The sequence below is a fragment of the Oncorhynchus masou genome, chromosome 31, assembly GCF_036934945.1.
Source record: "Oncorhynchus masou masou isolate Uvic2021 chromosome 31, UVic_Omas_1.1, whole genome shotgun sequence".
NCBI lineage: Eukaryota > Metazoa > Chordata > Actinopteri > Salmoniformes > Salmonidae > Oncorhynchus > Oncorhynchus masou.
Genome location: NC_088242.1, coordinates 50,882,321 through 50,902,747, shown reverse-complemented (window position 1 = coordinate 50,902,747; position 20,427 = coordinate 50,882,321). Strand labels below are relative to the sequence as shown.

The 20,427-nt window shown below is 42.8% G+C and overlaps 1 protein-coding gene across 1 annotated transcript in view; it reads right to left on the bottom strand.

Annotated features, from left to right (window-relative positions):
* The window catches only part of LOC135524088 (PDZ domain-containing RING finger protein 4-like), a 106,893-nt gene that overhangs the window by 32,018 nt on the left and 54,448 nt on the right, over nt 1-20,427 (bottom strand). The gene's annotated exons all lie outside the window — the stretch shown is intronic.

The window sequence follows — 20,427 nt, the reverse complement described above, 5'->3', positions numbered from 1 at the left end:
TTTCGATAAACAGGGCAAAATAGAAATAGGCTTATAACAGTTCGGATCAGCTTGATCTCTCCTTTTAAATAAAGGACGAGCTGTGGCTGCCTTCCAAGCAATTGGGAAGCTCCGGAGACAGGAGAGACAGGTTAAAAAGGTTTGAGATAGGCTTGGCGATGATAGCGGCAGCAACCTTAAAGAAGAAAGGGTCTAAATCATCTGATCAGATGTTTTTTGAGTTAAGTTTAGTGAGCTCCTTTAGCACCTCATACTCAGTGACTGCCTGCAAGGAGAAACTTTGTTGCAGGACAGGGGAAAACGAGGGAGAAGCATCAGGGATAAACGTATTAGAAGGGGTGGGAGATGAGGAAATGTTGGACGGGCAGGGAGGCATGGCTGAGTCAAATAGGAATCCTGACTTAATGAAGTGGTGATTAAAGAGCTCAGCCATGTGATTCTTGTCAGTAACAACCACATCATCAACATTAATGGACATGGGCATCTGTGAGGTGGATGGTTTATTCTCCAGGTCTTTAACCATTTCCCCAGAACCTCTTGGGGTTAGACCCACAGAGCGAGAACTGCTCCTTAACGTAACTAACTTTGGCCTTCCCAGATAGCCTGAGTGCACTTATTTCTCATTTGCCTGAACGATAGCCAGTCAGCTTGAGTATGCGTGTGCCGAGCCTTTCGCCAGATGCAATTCTTGAGGCAGAGTGACTCAACAAGATCACCCTCGAACCACGGGCTGAACCTGTTTTTAATTCTCATTTTCTTTATGGGGGCGTGTGACATTTATGACGTTCATAGGATATTTGTTTTAGGTTTAGCATAATATTCCATTGATGGGCAACCTAATTAAATGTTCTGGGAACCTTTAAAGAACCAATAACAACTGGACAGTTTTAGAGGTTGCCCACAATGTTCCCACCCACAATGTTCCCACCATACTTTTGCATGAAAGGGGGCCAAAGCCATATCAATCATATCAATACCTTATAATCATATGGCCTTGTATACCACACACCTTTAGATTAATTAGCTATTTTCTGAACCTAATGTACATAAATAGCAGGACATTGATAACGGAAGGAAATTACATCTCCATCATCACTTTCAGAAATCATTACACACATACAGTAGGGTAGGCTACAGCACCAACAACACAGACAACTAGAAAAACAACAAATAATCCAGCTGGTTGTGTCCCAATGTTATAACACGTCAGGGGTGTTCAGGGGAATCGAGTGTGAAATGGCCTCTCCACAAGGCCTTCAACGCACCACAGACTCCTCTTGACACTGTGTGTGTGTGTGTGTGTGTGTGTGTGTGTGTGTGTGTGTGTGTGTGTGTGTGTGTGTGTGTGTGTGTGTGTGTGTGTGTGTGTGTGTGTGTGTGTGTGTGTGTGTAGAACAGGGGCGAAGGGGCAAAGGGGGCTCAAATAGGTTTGGGAAGAAGAAATAAAGGAAATAGAGAGATTCATTTTCTCCGTGACATCTGTGGGTTGACTGGTTGCACGTGTCAGATATGTCAGACACTTTGGGAGCGAGGGGAGAAGAGGGGGGATCAGAGACCAAAGGCTGGAAGAGGAGAGAACGGAAAGTGGGAGCAAATAGAGCTGCCACAGACAGCCACCTGGTGCCTCTCCACTCCAGCAATACTGTATGTCCCCTCATTGAGACACTCCCTAAGGCTTCCCAATCTACCACAGCCCCATCCACCCCATTTCCTCTCCCACCAAAGCCCTCCGCCCCCTTCCCATCCTCCCCTGCTCCATCCTGGCCATACTGTATATGCCCCCATCCCCTTCTAGACACTGACTCCCCCAAGGCTCTCCCCCTCCTCCTCCCCCTTTACCCCCATCCTTCCCACTGTGACAGACCATCAAAGAGACCCGGTGTCCATTGACATTTAAAAACAAAAATATATTTCACCTTTATTTAACCAGGTAGGCTGGGCCTGGCCAAGAAAAAGCAAAGCAGTGTGACACAAACAACAACACATGGAATAAACAAACATACAGTCAATAACACAATAGAAAAAAAGTCTATGTACAGTGTGTGCAATTGAGGTAAGATAAGGGATGTAAGGAAATAAATAGGCCATAGTGGTGAAAAACAATACTATTTAGCAAATAAATACTGGAGTGATAGAGGTGCAGAAGATGAATGTGCAAGTAGAGATACCGGGGTGCAAATCAGCAAAACATTTTTTTTTAAATAACAGTATGGGGATGAGGTAGTTGGATGGGCTTTTACAGATGGGCTATGCACAGGTGCAGTGATCTGTGAGCTGCTCTGACAGCTGGTACTTAAAGTTAGTGAGGGAGATATGAGTCTCCAGTTTCAGTGATTTTTGCAATTCGTTCCAGTCATTGGCAACAGAGAACTGGAAGGAAAGGCGGCCAACTGAGGAATTGTCTTTGGGTGACCAGTGAAATATACCTGCTGGAGTGCGTGCTACGGGTGGATGCTGCTATGGTGACCAGTGAGCTGATATAAGGCGGGGCTCTACCAAGCAAAGACTTATAGATGACCTGGAGCCAGTGGGTTTGGCGACAAATATGAAGCGAGGGCCACCCAACAAGAGCATACAGGTCGCAGTGGTGGGTAGTATATGGGGCTTTGGTGACAAAACGGATGGCACTGTGATAGACTGCATCCAATTTGCTGAGTAGAGTGTTGGAGGCTGTTTTGTAAATGACATCGCCGAAGTCAAGGATAGTCAGTTTGAAGAGGGTATGTTTGGCAGCAAGAGTGAAATAGGAATCCGATTCTAGATTCTGGATTGGAGATGCTTAATGTGAGTGTGGAAGGAGAGTTTACAGTCTAACTAAGTCAGAACTGTCCAGAGTAGTGATGCTGGATGGGCAGGCAGGTGCTGGTAGCGATCGGTTGAAGCATACATTTAGTTTTACTTGCATTTAAGATCAGTTGGAGGCCACGGAAGGAGAGTTGTATGGCATTGAAGCTCGTCTGGAGATTAGTTAACACAGCGTCCAAAGAAGGGCCAGAAGTATACAGAATGGTATCATCTGCATAGAGGTGGATCAGAGAATTCCCAGCAGCAAGAGCGACATCATTGATGAGTCGGCCCGAGAATTGAACCCTGTGGCATCGAGACTGCCAGAGGTCCGGACAACAGGCCCTCCTCCGATTTGACACACTTAAACACTGTCTGATAAGTAGTTGGTGAGCCAGGCGAGGCAATCATTTGAGAAACCAAGACTGGTGAGTCTGCCAATAAGAATGTGGTGATTGACAGAGTCAAAGCCTTGGCCATGTCTATGAATATAGCTGCACAATATTGTCTCTTATCGATGGAGGTCATGACCAGCTCAGAAACCAGATTGCATAGCGGAGAAGGTACGGTGGGATTCGAAATGGTTGGTGATCTGTTTGTTAACTTGGCTTTCAAAGACCTTAGAAAGGCATGGTAGGATATATATATGTCTGTAGCAGTTTGGGGCCGTGGCATCTTTCCAATCTTTGGAAATCTCAGACGATACGAAAGAGAGGTTGAACAGGCTAGTAATAGGATTTGCAACAATTTTGGGTGAAAGAGAGACATGCCACAACACTAATCAACCTGGACTCAGGGGTAGACGTAACATAGTAAATGTAAATCTGTCCTTCTCCATTTCGTATGGTATGTATTAATTTATGGATGTCTATCATCTGGGCGGCAGGGTAGCCTAGTGGTTAAAGCAGTGGACTAGTAACCGAAAGGTTGCAAGTTCAAATCCCCGAGCTGACAAGGTACAAATCTGTCATTCTGCCCCTGAACAAGCAGTTAACCCATTGTTGCTAGGCCATCATTGTAAATCAGAATTTGTTCTTGACTGACTTGCCTAGTCAAATAAATACATATTCTATTTCGTATGATATGTTACAAGAATGTTAAGAATTTCAATTTGTTGTGGCTAAAGTTAGCAAGGTAGCTTGGTTAGTGTTAAGGCTTTTGCTGTGAATGTATTACCGCCACACCAGCAGTCATGAGTCATGACCACATTAAAATGCCATGTGACCGCTAAGCTACAGTAATCACCACTTACGCACTCTGGACATGCTTTAGTAGTACCCAACTCGCTAACGATCATCAGGTCGCTAATGACCTGGTTCTCAAGGCTCTATTGTCCCTCTAACATCAATGCAAATGCCATGGAAAATCACATCAAAAACTTGTCATCAAAACAGTATGTGCTTTTAAATCTCACCTCACTGTGATTGATCAATTTGAAAAAGAAGTTCAACAACAGGTTGAAACTGAGTGAAAACTTTGTCGTTGTGGATGTTGTTTCAAAGCCTAACACAACGAAAATAGACAGCGCTCTCTAAGGTGTTGACTCATTCAAAACACTCATATGCATATTAGAGCTTATGCATACGAATAGGCCTATATTGTCACGGATCCCTCCAATACTGTTGCTCATTGCGTGAACCAGTTTCGGAGGTCTACGTCACCGGTCTCTAGGCACTGAACCGTCTAATTGAGCACACCTGGTTCCTATTTCCCACAGATTGTATTGGTATAAATGTGCCCTTTGTTCTCCATTGGGCTGTCGATTATTGTTCCAATGTCCGTTGTGCCTGTGAGTACCTGTGCTGTGTTGTTTTGGCTTTTTTGCCATTTGGGATGCGCATATATGATTACGGGTCTCGTCCCATGGTGTATCATTGTGCAATTGTGTTTTCAGGTCTCGTCCCATGTATGTATTACGGGTCTCGCCCCGTGTATTTTTTTGTGGTACTCCTCGCTCTTTTGTTTGGGTTTCTACCCTGTGTTTTGTATACGTGTTTCTTTGGTCTTGGTCCTAATGCCTTTAAATGGCACGCTGTAATTTGGGTCAATAAAACCCCTTATTACACATTCCTGCGACTGTCTCCCGATCCTTCACACAACGTGACATATGTGAGCCAAGCGCAAAAAAAATATGTGTTTTGATTGTGCTGTTATACAATACATAGCCTACCACATATTACGCATGGCAGAAAAACTGATTTAAGATATCTTTCGTACCTAAATGGTCTAGCCTACTGTATAATCCAAAATTAAACAAATCCAGTTAGCCTACAATTATAGTGCATTTGTATTTGATTTTGAATAGCCTAGTAATAGGGTATTTTTTATATTTTCAGAATTAATTACCTTTTAGCTACAGAATATCTTTGTCACGTCCTGACCTTAGTTCCTTTTTTATTTCTCTATTTTAGTTTGGTCAGGGCGTGAGTTGGGGTGGGCATTCTATGTTTTGTGTTCTATGTTTTCTATTTCTATGTGTTTGGCCTGGTATGGTTCCCAATCAGAGGCAGCTGGCAATCGTTGTCTCTGATTGAGAACCATACTTAGGCAGCCTGTTCTCCCACTATGGTTTGTGGGAAATTATTTTCTGTTTAGTGTTTTTGTTGCACCTTACAGAACTGTTTGTTTGTCGGTTTGTTGTTTTTGTTCACTAATCCTCTTTATTAAAATTATTATGAATACGTACCACACTGCACTTTGGTCTTCTTCCCCTTCTCCCGAAGACAATCGTTACAATCTTACCACCATGCATTTCCATCTCCTCAACTCTCTTTCATTCCTTTCTCGAGCATGCAGAGAGAAGGGCTGTCAACAGTTTAAATAAAGTTGTGAAAACATACTATCTATGTTCCCGAACAGATTTCACTTGGTTCCCAAATGAAGAATTGGGCAGCTACAGTACCAGGGTTGGAGAGCCTATGGCATACAGAGTTTTGATCTGTCACACAGCTAGAAGCTGCATGCTCCTCAAACAGTGGTTGATGCGTGGCGTGAAATAACTGGAATAACCTACGAACTAGCGGGAAAGTGGTCTCCATTCGCTATTCGAGTGCATACAGTGTGCAAAACTCATTTTACCTCGTAAAGACAAGATTACATTTAGAATAGTATGATGGTAGACAGAGTGACCAGCGTGTGCATCCTGAGGCAAGGAACAGAGCACAAGCTTTTTTTGTGTCTTTCTCAAATCATCAATAGCCTATAGTCGCATCATGCAGCCCAAATAAGTTTTGATTTCTAAGACATTCTAAGGTTCGTATTATTCACAACTAAAGTTGCCAAATAACTATACATCTAGTGTATAGGACTTTTACGCTGAACATAGCCACTGCATATGCACACTTGCTCTGGAATGGTGAAAATATCCTTTCTATTTTATTCAGCTAAGTTCAAGTATATTCTTCTTACTATAAAATCATATATACTGAACAAAAAAATATAAGTGCTAAAAATAAATGCTGAAATAAAATGTCCAAGAAATCGTATATAAGTATAAAAAGCTTATTTCTTTGGGAGACAGGTGCAGGATTGCATAATATTTGTATTATTATTTCGCCCTAATTACAGCGTGCCATGGAAAGGCACGGGGACGAAGACCAAACAAACACGTAACAAAACACAGGGTTGAAACCCAAACAACAGAGCGAGGACTACCTCGAATAAATAACACAAGCGCACAATGATACAACACGGGACAAGACCCGTAATCATCTGCACAGTACAAGTGGCACGAAAGCCAAAGGATCTCACACGACCAACGGACATTGAAACCATAAACGACAGGACAATAGTGAACAAAGGGCACACTTATACAATTACTAATCAGTGGGAATAGGGGCCAGGTGTGCATAATGACAGTTCCGGAGGGATCCGTGACAAGAAATGTGTTTACACCCCTGTTAGTGAGTATTTTATCCTTTGTCAAGATAATACATCCACCTGACAGGTGTGGCATATAAAGACGCTGATTAAACTGCATGATCATTACACAAGAATTACTGCACAAACTGTCATAGACGGTCTCAGTGAAGCTCATCTGCGTGCTCATTGCCCTAACCAGGGTCTTGACCTGACTGCAGTTCGGCGTCGTAACCGACTTCAGTGGGCAAATGCTGGCACACTGGAGAAGCGTATTCTTCATGGATGAAGCCCAGTATGAACTGGACCGGGCAGATGGCAGACAGCGTGCATGGTGTCGTGTGGGCGAGTGGTTTGCTGATATCAACGTTGTGAACAGATTGCCCCATGGTGGCAGTGGGGTTATGGTATGGGTAGACATAAGCTACGGAAAACAAACACAATTTCATTTTATTGATGGAAATTGGAATGCACAGAGATATCGTGAAGAGATCCTGAGGCCTATTGTCATGCCATTCATCTGTAGCCATCACCTCATGTTTCAGCATAATAATGCACTGCCCCATGTCGCAAGGATCTGTATAAAATGCCTGGAAGCGGAATATGCTCCAGTTCTTCCATGGCCTGCATACTCACCAGACGCTGCCCATTTGGGATGCTCTGGATCGACGTGTTCGACAGCGTGTTCCAGTTCCCACCAATACACAGCGAGTTTGCACAGGCATTGAAGAGGAATGGGACAACATTCCATGGGCCACAATCAACAGTCTGATCAACTCTATGTGAAGGAGATGTGTTGTGCTGCATGAGCAAATGGTGGTCACACCAGATACTGACTGGTTTCCTGATCCACGCCCCTATGTACGCGTATTTGTGACCAACAGATGCATATCTGTTTTCCTAGTAATTTGAAATCCATAGATTAGGGGCTAATGAATGTATTTCAATTAACTGACTACCTTATATAAACTGTAACTCAGTAAACATGTTTAAATTGTTGCATGTTGCATAAAATAATGGCACGAGACTTATAAGCGTATCTTGTCTGCTAAGCTTACACCCGATGGTATGTGGCATAGACAGATACTGTCATGCCATTCATCTGTATCATAATGTTTCTTTAAAACAACCTAAAATAAATAATTGATTTGTTGTGATTGTCACACCCTGACCATAGTTTACTTTGTATGTTTCTATGTTTTGGTTGGTCAGGGTGTGATCTGAGTGGGCATTCTATGTTGGATGTCTTGTTTGTCTATTTCTACGTCTGGCCTGATATGGTTCTCAATCACAGGCAGGTGTTAGTCATTGTCTCTGATTGGGAACCATATTTAGGTAGCCTGGGTTTCACTGTGTGTCTGTGGGTGATTGTTCCTGTCTCTGTGTTTTGCACCAGATAGGACTGGTTTAGGTTTTCGCACGTTTGTTGTTTTGTTAGTTTATTCGTGTACAGTTTCTTTATTAAAGTAAAATGAATAACAACCACGCTGCATTTTGGTCCGCTCCTCCTTCTACAGACGAAAGCCGTGATGGTGTATATTCAATTGATTTATTATACTTTTTAAAATTACCAGTTTAAGTCAGAGGTTTACATACACCTTAGCCAAATATATTTAAACTCAGTTTTTCACAATCCCTGACATTTAATCCTAGTATAAATTAGGTCACTTTATTTTAAGAATGTGAAATGTCAGAATAATAGTAGAGAGAATGATTTATTTCAGCTTTTATTTCTTTCATCACATTCCCAGTGAGTCAGAAGTTTACATACACTCAATTAGTATTTGGTAGCAATGCCTTTAAACTGTTTAACCTGGGTCAAACGTTTTCCACGCTGTTTAAAGGCACAGTCAACTTAGTGTATGTAAACCTCTGACCCACTGGAAGTGGGATACAGTGATTTATAAGTGAAATAATCTGTCTGTAAACAATTGTTGGGAAAAATGACTTGTGTCATGCACAAAGTAGATGTCTTAACCGACTTGCCAAAACTATAGTTTGTTAACAAGAAATTTGTGAAGTGGTTGAAAAACGAGTTTTAATGACTCCAACCTAAGTGTAAACTTCCGACTTCAACTGTAGATGTTCCATCGGCGCGGATCAGCGGCTAGTACGCAGCTTGTAAGTGTGGATGCCTGGAGATGCTAAACATGTTTATGCAAATTGCTGGGCAATTACCGTGACACTGTCAGTCTTTTGCGTGACAATAACCAGCTGACAGAATTTCATGACCTCCACAGCCTTAGTTAGGGTTAATGTTAGGGTCATGGTTAGGGTTGAAGTTAGGGTCATGGTTAGGGTTAACGTTAGGGGAAATGTATTGGTCACATACACATATTTAGCAGGTGTCATTGCGGGTGTAGCGAAATGCTTGTGTTCCCAGCTCCGACAGTGCAGTAATATCTAACAATTCACAACAATACACGCAAATCTAAAGTAAAAGAATGGAGGTAAGAACTATATAAATATTAGGACGAGTCTTGTCGGAGTGGCACTGACTAAAATACAGTAGATTAAAATACAGTATATGCATATGAAATGAGTAAAGCAGTATGTCAACATTATTAAAGTGACTAGTGTTCCATTATTAACCTTCGGTTGCAAGCAGTGCAGTTGATGTGACAGGTGGTGATACATTTCTTCAGCCTCCTGAGGTTAAAGAGAAGCTGTTGCGCCTTTGTCATCACACTGCCTGTGTGGGTGGACAATTTCAGATCGTCGATGATGTGTACGCGGAGGAACTTGAAGATTTTCACTTTCTCCACTGTGGTCCCGTCGATGTGGATAGGGTCGTGCTCCCTCTGCTGCGTGCTCTCTCCATGATCAGCTCCCTCGTTTTGTTGACGTTGAGGGAGAGGTTATGTTCCTGGCACCACACTCCCAGGGCCCTCCCCTCCTCCCTGTAGGCTGTCTCGTCATTGTTGGTAATCAGGCCTACTACTGTTGTGTTGTCTGCAAACTTGATGATTGAGTTGGAGGCATGCGTGGCCAAGCAGTCATGGGGGTACAGGGAGAACAGAAAGGGGGTGAGCACGCACCCTTGTGGGGACCCTGTGTTGATGATCAACGTAGCGGTGGTGTTGTTTCCTACCTTCACCACCTGGGGGTGGAAGTCAGGAAGTCCAGGACCCAGTTGCAATGGGCGGGGTTCAGTGGTGGATGCTGAGCTATAGTCAATGAACAGCATTCTTACATAGGTATTCCTCTTGGGAGCGGGCCATGTCGTTGGCACTGTTACCCTCAAAGAGCGCAAAGGAGATGTTACGCCTGTTTTGTGCACTCAGTATCTATTGTCAGAGCTCTCTGGTCTTCATTTCTTTTGACAGACTCCACCTGCTGACACCTCAGATCTCTAACGGACTGTTTCTCCATGCAATGAATGTGTCCCAAATAGCACTCTATTCCCTATAGGCCCTGGTCAAAAGTAGTGCACGAGGATAGGAATACCAAATAGCACCCTATTCCCTATAGGCCCTGGGCAAAAGTAGTGCACTAGGATAGGAATACCAAATAGCACCTTATTCCCTATAGGCCCTGGTCAAAAGTAGTGCACGAGGATAGGAATACCAAATAGCACCCTATTCCCTATAGGCCCTGGGCAAAAGTAGTGCACGAGGATAGGAATACCAAATAGCACCCTCTTCCCTATAGGCCCTGGCCAAAAGCAAATCACTATATAGTGAAACGATTGCCTTTTGGGATGCAGCCGATGACAACTTAAAATCCCCGTCACTGAATGAAAGAGGATATGAAAGGAAAAGGGTTGAAAGGATCTACAGCTGAAGAGATATGAAAAGGAAAATAAAAATATCAGTCAAACCAGTGACATTATGACTGCTGCTAATGGTGTATCGTTTGACACCATCATGGGAAGCGTTAGACACAGCGACTGAGACTACTGTGGGCTTCGTGACGCAATAAAAGAGCCATGAAGGAAACAGAGAGTGTGTGTGGCGTCAATGTCGACGAGAGGAATTAATATGTAATAGACATTTTTTTCTTCTTCTGTAAAATATCCTCTAAAAACGGTATATGAAAGCCTAGGGGAACGTCTAGGTGACGTGATGTTCAACAGGAAGAGTTTTTGATGTCAAATATCTGCCTTATCCACGGGGTTGTCTCGAAGACATCTCGCTAAAAATATCCCACACACATCATCAAATGGAACCGAAGGCACAAGTGAAAGTGTGTGATGTTTTAATGTCTTTCCCCATCTTGTTGAGTGGAAGAAGACAGAATAAGTTAGTATAAGTAATGTGGTGGTAGAGTGGAGAGGACCTGTGGCTAAATGAACAGGAAAAACAGATAGACGTGATTAGGAGAAGATGGATAAAACATTGTGGAATGTGTGTGTGTGTGTCTGGAATGGGAAGTGTTCTGGCAGCCCCCCCCCCCCCCACACACACACACTGGTGTGTAAATCCTTGATAAGGCAAAGGGCCCCTTCTCCTGATCCATCACATACACTCTGTGTTCCCTCTCTCTCCCTCTTTTCCTTTCCGTTTTTCCATTTTCCGGGCGAGCTCTCAGCCTCTCAGGCGGGAGATTGCGATGTAGCGGCTGCAGAGCGGGGACGGGGGACGATGGCCTGACAGTAAATTAATGACTGCGATGGCATGATTAGAAGGGACTGCCGCCCACCGTCAGGCTGCATTGGATGCTGTCATAATAATCACTGCCTTTGATTACCAGTAATTGAAAAAGTTGTCTGTGGATGGCTGCCACCCGGTACAGGCAGAGAAGAGAGGGGAGAGCTCCTCTCCTATCAGCGAGAAAGAGAGGGAAGATGACGAAGTGCTCCTCTCATACTGGAGAGGAACGCGGCAAAACACTTTCCTGCGAAAAGCTTCAGATATAGCCTAATACATCTGGTGAAGAAATGGCCCTATGATCAACCGTGTATATTGTATATCAGGCCTACCTATACAATCAATCCCTCATGTTCCTCTATTTAAATGCACATTGCCCAGTGAAAGTACACACCCCTTGTACAGCTTGCACATTTTGCTGCCTTAAAATTAAATTAAATAATTAATCAAATTATATTAATGTCATACTAACCTACACAATCTACTCCGCATTTCAAAGTGAAAGAACAACCATAAACTCATAAAGAAACATCCCTTTTTCAGGACCCAGTCTTTCAAAGATAAGTCGTAAAAATACAAATAACTTCACAGATCTTCATTGTAAAGGGTTTAAACACTGTTTCCCATGCTTGTTCAATGAACCACAAACAATTAATGAACATGCACCTGTGGAACGGTCGTTAAGACACTAACAGCTTACAGACGGTAGCCAATTAAGGTCACAGTTATGGACACTTAGGACACTAAAGAGGCCTTTCAATAAATTGCAATGTCCTTACTGTGAGACGCTTAAGACAGCGCTACAGGGAGACAGGTGGCAGACCACGTGTAACAACACCTGCACAGGATCGGTACATCCGAACAGCATCTGCGGGACAGGTACAGGATGGCAACAACAACTGAGATACAACAGGAACACACAATCCCTTCATCAGTGCTCAGACTGTCCGCAATAGGCTGAGAGAGGCTGGACTGAGGGCTTGTAGGCCTGTTGTAAAGGCAGGTCCTCACCAGACATCACCGGCCACAACGTCTCCTATGGGCACAAACCCACCGTCGCTGGACCAGACAGGACAGGCAAAAAGTGCTCTTCACTGACGAGTCGTGGTTTTGTCTCACCAGGGGGTGTTTATCGTTGAAGGAATGAGCATTACACCGAGGCCTGTACTCTGGAGCGGGATCGATTTGGAGGTGGAGGGTCCGTCATGGTCTGGGGCGGTGTGTCACAGCATCATCGGACTGAGCATGTTGTCATTGCAAGCAATCTCAACGCTGTGCGTTACAGGGAAGACATCCTCCTCCCTCATGTGGTACCCTTCCTGCATGACAATGCCACCAGCCATATTGCTCGTTCTGTGCGTGATTTTCTGCAAGACAGGAATGTCAGTGTTCTGCCATGGCCAGCGAAGAGCCTGGATCTCAATCCCATTGAGCACATCTGGGACCTGTTGGATCGGAGGGTGAGGGCTAGGGCCATTCTCCCCAGAAATGTCCAGGAACTTGCAGGTGCCTTGGTGGAAGAGTGGGGTAACATCTTACAGTAAGAATTGGAAAATCTGGTGCAGTCTATGAGGAGGAGATGCACTACAGTACTTAATGCAGCTGGTGGCCACACCAGACACTGACTGTCACTTTTAATTTTGACCTCCCCTTTGTTGAGGGACACACTATTCCATTTCTGTTAGTCACATGTCTGTGGAACTTGTTCAGTATATGTCTCAGTTGTTGAATCTTATTATGTTCATAAAAATATTTGCACATGTTAAGTTTGCTGAAAATAAATGCAGTTGACAGGGAGATGACATTTCTTTTTTGCTGAGTTTAGAACATTTTCAGAGCTAATAAAAATAAATGAAATGTCTTGATTGCGTATATCTTCACTCACAAGATTCTACCAACTTTGAACAATTGTTATTGCAACACACAGTATATTAATTGTTTTTGTCAAAATTGCACAAGCTCAGTAAATTTGGTTGGAAATCATTGATGGACAGGAATACTCAAATAATATAAACATGTATTTGTCACATGCTTCGTAAACAACAGATTTAGACTAACAGTGAAACACTTACTTACGAGCCCTTACCAATGACACAAAGAGAAAAAATATAGAAACAATTATTATACAAGGAATAAATACACAATGATAACTTGGCTATATACACGGAGTACGGTTGATTGCCAGGGGTACAAGGTAATTGAGGTAGCTATGTACATACAGTATAGGTAGGGATAAAGTGACTAGGCAAAAGGATAGATAATAAACAGTAGAAGCAGAGTATGTGAAGAGTCAAAAGAGAGGTGCAGTGAAATGTTGTTTTACAGGGTCAGGAATAGTAGTATGGCGCCCCTGGACCGGATTATGGTTAAGTGCCTTGCTCAAGGGTACATTGACAGATGTTTCACCTTGTCTGCTCAGGTATTCCAACCAGCAACCTTTTAGTTACAGGCCCAATGCTCTAACCACTGGGCTACCTGCCACCCATCCGGAGTTGTTTAGGCTCCTGTTGGTTCCAGACTTGGTGCATCGGTACCACTTGCTGTGGTACCAGGGCCTTTCTCTGACATCGCCTGGTATAGCGGTCCTGGATGGCAGGGAGCTCGGCCCCAGTGATGTACTGGGTGTACCGTCTGTACTGCCTTGCGTTCGGATGCCAAGCCATTGCCATACCAAGCGGTGATGCAGCCAGTCAAGATGCTCTCAATGGTGCAGCTGTAGAACTGTGGAGGATCTGAGGGTCCTCTCAGGAGGTTCCCCCTCCTGAGGGGGAAGAGATATTGTGTTGCTTTTACTACCGTGTTGGTGTGTAAACCATGTTAATTCCTTAGTGACGTGGACATGAAGGAACTTCAAGCTCTCGACCCGCTCCACTCCAGCCCCATTGATGTGGGTGGTCCATGATCAGCCACTTTGTCTTTCTGACGTTGAGGGAGATGTTGGTGTCCTGGCACCACACTGCCAGGTCGCTGGCCTCCTCACTATAGGCGGTCTCATCGTCGTTGATGATCTGGCCTGCCACCGTCGTGTCGTCAGCAAACTTAATGATGATGTTAGAGTCTTGCACAGCCATGCAGTTGTGGGTGAACAGGGAGTACAGGAGGGTACTAAGCACGCACCCCCGAGGGGCCCCCATGTTGAGGTTCAGCGAAGTGGATGTGTTGTTGCCTACCGTCACCACCGGCTCTTCAGGAAGTCTAGGATCCAGTTGCAGAGGGAGGTACTCAGGTCCTGGGCCTTGTGATTAGCTTTGTGGGTACTATGGTGTTGAACGCTGAGCTGTAGTCAAAGAACAGCATTCTTACATAGGTGTTCCTCTTGTCCAGGTGGGAGAGGGCAGTGTGGAGTGTAAAAGAGATTGCGTAATTTGTGGATCTGTTGGGGCGCTATGCGAATTGGAGTGGGACCAGGGTGTCTGAGATGATGGTGTTGATGTGAGCCATGAACAGCCTTTCAGAGCATTTCGTGGCTACTGATGTGAGTGCTACGGGGTGATGGTCATTTAGACAGGTTACCTTGGCGTTCTTGGACACAGGGACTATAGGGGGCCTGCTTGAAACATCTACGTATTTCAGACTGGGTCAATATTCAAACCTTGTCTCTGATTTACAAACAAATGTAAGTCAGGATTGAGACTGGACCACTCAGGAACACTCAACATCCATCTACAGGAAAGCCACTCGGGTGTTTTTATTTTTTGTAATTGTCCCACTTCAGAATTCTAGGGTGGGTTTTCCTCTAACATCATGCTGCAACCACAATACTTGAAAATACAGAGAGTTTCCCGCGATGTTGTGTTCTATTGGATTTGACCCAGACCTGTAGTTATTAATTTATTAGTTTTCTTTCATTCTGAAAATGTGTATAGATCGGTAGGAAAGTTGTATGGATCGGTAGGGGGAAAAAAAATCAATGTAATCCTTTTTTAGATTACATTTTAAAAGCAGCACAATTTTTAGATGTCCACTCTCTGAGAAGGCATCACCTGTTCCCATTAAGTCCTTATCTTGGGTTATAAATAGTATACAGATAGTATACAGTGGAAAGAGAACATGGAGGCTAAACAAGACAGGCATACTGCACAAGAGTTTTTAATAATGAATCTTTTGATAGCTCTTTTTCTCCCTAACCCAACACCTTGTCTATCACTCCTCAAGCCGTTGTGCTACAGGAAATCATCAATGTCCTTGCTTAATGAAATGGCGAGCCAACATTTCATTACCTATATTATATTTCCTCTGGGATGTAATGGCAGGGTGCCCATATTATGATTTTTCATCAGACTGAGGTAATTTCAGAAATCTCTCTCTCATTTTGATAAATGAAGGAATAAACCATCACTCTGAAAATAGAGGCATTCAGCTCTGAACTATTGACGTACGTTAAGTGAAGGTGGGTTAGCGTGGAATATACCTGCTCCCGGAGCATCAAAAAACAGAATAAGGGTGCAGGCAGGCTGCAAAGCACACACAATATAATATGATTTGTTAATAGAAATGAGGCATAAAGAAAATAGGCTTAATATATTATATTTGTGTTGCCTCTAATGCCAAGGCTGAAGCAGAGGCGGCACACGTGGATGAGCAAATCTCTTTAGAGAAATAACTCGAGCTCGGTGGGTGGAAGGAAGGAAAGGAAGCTTCTCGAACAAATTCAAATGAAACAAAAGAGAAAACGTAATCATCATACATCACTCAAAGCAAAGCCAGACTGGCAGCACAGTTCACCTGGTCCTCAGTGATGTGGAAATAAAGAATATTCGTACAGGGGGAAGGTGAGAGGAGGAGTTGGGGGCTTGGTGGATTGAGAGAGCCAAGTGTCGACATGAAGCCCGTTTATCATCGCCTCCTGTCTCATCTGCATCTAGATCCGTGTCTGTGTGTGTGCGTGTGTGTATCTGTGTGTGTGTGTCTAAATTATAGGCTTAAATCATCATCTGTCAAACTAACCCAGGAGTCTGCACATGCACCTGTGGGTTAGTTCAGCACAAACAAAGATGGAAGAGGAGGATTGGTTTGACTTGACACCTTGCTGTATTTATGGGGGGGAAAAACGGAATCTTGTTACGCTCAGGGCTTTATTTTAACAAACCTAAAGCCGTGGTAAATCTCGCGGTAGTGTTATAGGTTCACGGGTGAGTCCAAAATATTTGAGCTATTTTCACAACCGGGAAAGGGCTGGGTTTTGATGAATAAATAAGTTGTGAGTGTGTCGAGGCTTGGTCCCTCACTGGCCAATCAGAATATGCTCCTTGGCTAAATATGTGGTTGCTTCAAGTTGTGTATTTACTGTCTTTTGTATATTGTGTTCTCATCAACTCCAATTACAATGTTAGTCCATTATAGCCTGGTTCGTTAAAGGGATACTTCAGGGTTTTGGCAATAAAGCCCTTTATCGACTTCCACAGAGTCAGATGAACTTATGGATAAATGTTTTATGTCTGCATTCTGTACGCAAGAAGTCCAAATGTAGTTTCGCGAGCCAATGCTAATTAGCATTAGCACAATGACTGGAAGTCTATTGTATCTACTAGCATGCTAGCAGTTAACATAGACTTCCAGTCATTACACTAACGCTAGTTAGCAACGTCCTTTTAAAATGTCATTGCCAAAATCCTGAAGTATCCCTTTAAATAGCCTGCCCCATATTTGCTCAATATTTTTTAACATATTTGCAGTTCCCATTGTTCTAATTGCATTGCTTCAATATGGAAAAACATTGTTAAACATAGGCTATAGCATTCACAAGAGCTTGGCCTACTGTTAATTGTAGTCTGGACATGCCAAACATAGTCAATAAGCAAGATTACATTCACTAGGCTATTGATAAGGCTTAAAAAGACAGTGTATAACTATAATAAAAACAAAACAACAACTTGTTTTAAATAGGCTATGCACAGGGTTGGGCAGGTCACTTTCTAAAAGGAACCCGTTACAGTTACTAGTTACCTGTCCAAATTTGTAATCGGTAACGTAACTTTGGATTGCCCAAACTCAGTAATGTAATCTGATTACATTCTGTTACTTTTAGATGACTTTCACTTTAAGAGGCATTCGAAAAATGTATGTTACCAATTGAACAACATCTATTGCAGGATAAATCAATCAACTTTATGGGTTGGTTAAGTGGGCTTCTTCTAACCCATCGCTTTCTACTACATATAATAATATGATTAAAATACATCTTTACATTAAAAAACAAAGTCTATGCAAATTCCAGTCATTCCAATAAATGTTATACCCCTTGATCTTCAAGAATATGACTTGGAAATATGGAAGTTTAGATTAGCCAAATTGTTATACCTGATTTTTTTAAATTATTCTGTTGTCATGGAGGATTGATTGGGCTCATTGATTCGAGTTGAGAAAAATGCTGCGCTCATGGAAGGGCATGCATGGAAGGGCATGGAAGGGCATGGAAGGGCATGCATGGAAGGGCATGGAAGGGCATGGAAGGGCATGCATGGAAGGGCATGGAATTCATGGAAGGGCATGCTTTGAGCCCTACTGGAAAGGACTATTTACATGTGAAAAATGAATGCCATATGCTGCCTTTGCTATAGGCCTATTGTTTACCTTTTGTTGGTGACACTTTGGTATCTTGATAATATGCAGCTGTTTAAAGGGCAAATCCACCGATGAAGCAATACGGACACCCGCCTGTGTTTTGATAAAAAGCTGAGGGATGGGCCTGGAGAAATGTAACCACTCTCAGATTAATAGACAGAGCTATAGATGCAAGGACTGACCATCCATGATATAAAAAGAATGATTTAAATCATGTTATGGGGCTATACAGCGTTTGTTTACATTTACAATGTTTACAAACATTGAAGAAAAACAAGCCTATATTTTGGGTTCTCATGGAGTATGACAGAACTAAGCTCATGAGGCATTTATAAGTTATACTTAAGCAATAAGGCCTGAGGAGGTGTGGTTTTGCTGTTGCAATTATAAACTGGTTACCAATGTAATTAGAGCAGTAAAACTAAATGTTTTGTCACACCTGTGGTTTACGGTCTGATATACCTTGGCTGTCAGCCAATCAGCATTCAGGGATTGAACCACACAGTTTATAATCTTCAAGAATGAATGCATTCAAAAAGTAAGTATTCAGACCCCTTGACTTTTTCCACATTTCTTTTACTTACAGACTTATTCAAAAAATTATTAAATTGTTTTTCCCCTCATCAATCTACACACAATACCCCATAATGATAAAAAAAAACAGATTTTTAGAAATTTTTGCTAATTTATTTAAGACAAAAAATGTAAATATCACATTTAAATAAGTACTCAGTACTTTGTTGAAGCCCTTTTGGCAGCGATTACAGCCTCGAGTCTTCTTGGGTATTAAGCTACAAGCTTGGCACACCTGTATTTGTGGAGTTCCTCCCATTCTTCTCTGCAGATCCTGTCAAGCTCTGTCAGGTTAGAAGGGGAGCGTTGCTTCACTGCTATTTTAAGGTCTCTCCAGAGATTTTCGATGGGTTCAAGTCCGGGCTCTGGCTGGGGCACTCAAGGACATTCAGGGACTAGTCCCGAAGCCACTCCTGCGTTGTCTTGGCTATGTGACGCTTGGCATTCAGGACAAAGAGTTTCATCAGACCACACAATCTTGTTTCTCATGGTCTGAGAGTCTTTAGGTGCCTTTTGGCAAACTCCAAGCGGGCTGGCATGTGCCTTTTACTGAGGAGTGGTTTCTGACACTCTACCATAAAGGCCTGATTGGTGGAATGCTGCAGAGATGGTTATCCTTCTGTAAGGTTCTCCCATGGCCACAGAGGAACTATACAGGTCTGTCAGAGTGACCATTGGGTTCTTTGTCACCTCCCTGACCAAGGCCCTTCTCCCCTGATTGCTCAGTTTGGCTGTGCGGCCAGCTCTAGAAAGAGTCTTGGTGGTTCCAAACTTCTTCCATTTAAGAATGATGGAGCCACTGCGTTCTTGGGGACCTTCAATACTAAAGGAATGCTTTGGTAACCTTCCCCAGATCTGTGCATCGACACAATCTTGTCTCGGAGGTATATGGGCAATTCTTTCGACCTCATGGCTTGGTTTTTTCCCCTAACATGCACTGTCAACTGTGGGACCTTATATAGACGTGTGTGCCTTTCCAAATCATGTCCAATCAATTGAATTTACCACAGGTGGACTCCAATGAAGTTGTAGAAATTCTCAAGGATGATCAATGGAAACAGGATGCACCTGGGCTCAATTTCGTGTCTCATAGCAAAAGGGTCTGAATACTTTTGCAAAAATGTCTAAAAACCTCTTTTCGCTTTGTCTTTATGGGGTATTTGCGTGCAGATTGCTGTGGAATTTAATCAATTTTAGATAAGGCTGTAACGTAACAAAATGTGGAAAAAGTCAAAGGGTCTGAATACTTTCCCGAAGGAACTGTATATATATATTTAAGTAATTTATAAATCCAAAAATGGATCATGCAACTACAGGTTTCCCCTTTAAGTCTATCAAAAGTGTGCGAGTTTGAACATGTGTCCATTAGGCCTATGGATTTATATTTTTATCAGCATCAATTAGATTGAGCAATTAAAAGCCCCACTTTTATTCCATAGGCTGGGATCCACACTATGCAGCTGTTGCAAGAGTGCATATTTCACTGGCTGTCAATTGGTTTAAAAAAACAATGATTGATAGGCAATTTCAACTTCTTGAATTCAACCCTTATTGGGTTCAAATACACATTTAGATTTGTGAACAGCCATCCACAACAACCACAATCTGTAAGGTGCAAATAGTGATGAGAGAGCAGCAGCAAAATTCCCATCAATAATAGGTGATATCCGTATGGCCGTAGACGACACCACTGCTGTCATCCTCACCTCTAAGCGTTTATTCAAGTTGGATAATCTTTGGATGTCAACAGCAGTCGCACCATTTGAAGACAGGGCTTGGACTGTAGCCTACAATAGCCTATTTCTGCTCTTTTCCCGTCATCCATCAAAAACATTTGGTGTGTCATCATTGTAGTCTCCGACTTGTGGTCAGACTCGCTCAGGTGGAACAAATTTAAACTTGCACCTTTTTTTCAATGCTGTTTTGAATGTCATTGAGGAAACAGAGAAGTGTAAAACGTTTTTTTTTCCACAACATTAAAATAATCCTCTAAGTAAGGATCTTGTTTTTCAAAAGTATCTGTAATCTGATGACAATATTTTGCTGGTAATGTAATGGA